Here is a 2,932-nt window from a genome sequence, read left to right as displayed (position 1 = left end):
TTAACAAAGCTTCCAAATTTCATGATTTTCATGCCCACCTGTTTTTGTTGTTGTTGTTGTTGTTTTGTTTGTTTGTTTGTTTGTTTTTTTAACAATGAGGAGATCTGTGCAGTAAGGCCTTGGTCCTTTTTGTGACCGGCTGAGAACAGCACCTTCTGGCATCTGTCCCGTGAGGGAGATGGAGGCCTGCTCTGATCGGTGAGTACCACTGACAGGCACCCCAGGTCAGCTCTAGACCCCGCCCTCTGTGGACCAGAGTGGCCAGCCACTTGCGGACAAACCATGGGTGAATGCAGGAACTCTCCTCCCAACTGGGCAGTAGAGTCTGGGAATGATCTGCCGCCCCCACTCCAGCCTTGCATCTAGCTTTGGAACTAGATGTCCCCCTAGACCAGACTTCAAATGTACCATGTCCCCAAAGCCTCTGGATCTAGACTCTGTAGAGGGTTGATTAGTACCCCCAACCCAGCCTGGGCCTCGGCTTGCTCTTTGCCTTCTTCCTGGAGCTCCCAACAAGCCTTCATCTTATTCGAATCATCTGTAACAATTTCATTCAACAAGTATATCCTAAGAACCTATATGCCAGGTACCTATTAGATCTATCAATGAACAGAGCAGAGCAAAAGTCCCTGCCCGTATGCAGGTTACATTCTAATGTGGGGATACAGAAAAAGAACAATGAACGTAATAAACGATACAGTGTGGTTGAAGGGGATACAGGTGACGGAAAACAGAAAAACAGAGCAGGGAAAGGGAGATCTGGAGACCATGGCGGGGGCGGGGGGCGGTAGTGTGGTAGAGGATGAGACATCACATGGTGGTCCAGGCCAACCTAATTGACAAAGTAGCATCTGGGCAGAGAATTTGAAGGAGGTGAGAGAAAGAGGGTAGGAGAGGTGTGGGGGAAGCCCATTCCTGGCAGTGGGGATGCAGAGGTCCTAAGGAGTGAGTACATCCAGCCTCGTAGGGGAAGGGTCCCAGGCAGGGTAGCTGGAGTGAGGGAGGGCAGAGCCTTCAGACATGGGACGGGGAATAGATCACCGGGATCTTCCAGGCACTGTCACTGGGTGAAATGGGGAGCCACTGCAGGGTGCTGAGCAGAGGAGTCGGTACCTGACATGTATGTCCAAATTAGCGATCTGGCTGCTGCGGTGAGAACAGGCAGAGGTAGCAGATGGAATCCCAAGAAGAAGTTATGACTTTTGCCATCCAAGCAAGAGATGAAGATCCCAGTGGTACCCACAGATGTCATGAGAAGCTGGGTCAGCTCCTGGGCATATCATCTCTTTGCTTTTTAAAAAAGTAGTACTTACTTTTTGGGCACCTGGATGGCTCAGTCGGTTAAGAAGCATCCAACTCTTGGTTTGGCTCAGGTTGTGATCTCAGGGTCATGAGGCCGATCCCCACATCAGGCTCCGCACTCAACTCAGAGTCTTGAGATTCTCTCTCTCTCCCTCTCCCTCTGCACTTCCCATTCATTCCCTGTCTCTCTCTCTTTCTCAAATAAATCTTTAAAAAAGTAGTACTGAGTTTTATTGTAAAAACAGTATTAAAGTAAATGCTAACCCATAATATGCATCATCATCATCATCAATCAATCAACAGGCAGGAGAGGCTCACTCTTAGAGAATCCATTGCACTTTGTCTCTAAGACAAAACACATGCCTTTTTTTTTTTCTTGATGGAAAACTTAGAAAATATAGAGAAGATGGAAGAGGAAACTAAAAATCACCCATAATCCTTTCAGTCAGAGATCATGGTTATTAATATTTTGACATATGTTGTTTCTTTCTTAAAGATTAAATTCATTTTGCACTTTACTCACTTGCCAGTAGGCATGCATGCATTTAACATTTGCAATCCTAACAAACACTGCGATTTTAGATTCTTTTTCCAAATTTCTCCAGTCTTCATAATTATTTAAAGGTTGACTAATATTTCAACATGTTGATGTACTATAATTTCTTAAGCTATTTCCCTTTTATGGAACATTTCTATGTTTCCAGGTTTTGCTATAGAAGTCTATGCTTGGGGGCACCTGCGTGGCTCAGTCAGTTACACATCTATCTTTGGCTCAGGTCATGATCCCGGGGTCCTGGGATAGAGCCCCACATTAGGGTCCCTGCTCAGCGGGGAGTCTGCTTCTCCCTCACCCTCTGCCTCTGCCTCTGCCCCTGCTCCTGCTCTCTCTCTCCCTCACTCTCAAATAAATAAAATCTTTAAAAAAAAGTCAATGCTTGAAGCTACATCTACATAGCTTTTTGTATCTTTTGAATGATTTCTTTAGGACAATTCCCAGACATAGGACTGGCCTGTTAAATTATCTAAAAAAAACACCTTGTGGATTTTGCTCTGCTTTTCGAAGGATTATATAGAAAGGACCTCAAGTTTATTACATTACCACCAACTTGGAGACTACTGCTTTGGATATAATATTCCTTACTTTTGTTGGCTAAAAATAATTTTGCACATCTTTGCTATTGAATATTAAATTAATATTAAAATATTAAAAATCTTACATGTCTTTCAACATATTTTTAACGTCAAAATAGAAAACACAGTGCAGTTACTTTGCTTTCATAACCTGGGGCACTTTATTTTAGTTAAAGCTAAGGCAAGCAGGGACTGATGGTGGGCTCAGAAATAAATTTCTTTGTCCTCAATATATTAATTGATCTACGCATTCTATCTGATACAAGTATTACACTTTTCAAAATACATGTAGTCATGAACTGAACTCTACGTATGTTGGATTTTTCGGAATCAAATCTTAGTTAAATACATTATCTTTTCACTGAGCCAACAAACTAATCACATACATTCCCCGGACCTGGGGCATAATGATCAATCAGGTATTTGCTCTCAAGAGTTTCCAATTTAGTGGGAAGAATCATGCAAAAAACAAAAACAAAAACAAAAAAACAAACAAACA

Source organism: Vulpes lagopus, chromosome 8 (genome assembly GCF_018345385.1).
Source record: "Vulpes lagopus strain Blue_001 chromosome 8, ASM1834538v1, whole genome shotgun sequence".
Taxonomy (NCBI): Eukaryota; Metazoa; Chordata; class Mammalia; order Carnivora; family Canidae; genus Vulpes; species Vulpes lagopus.
Note: the sequence above shows the minus strand (reverse complement) of the source record.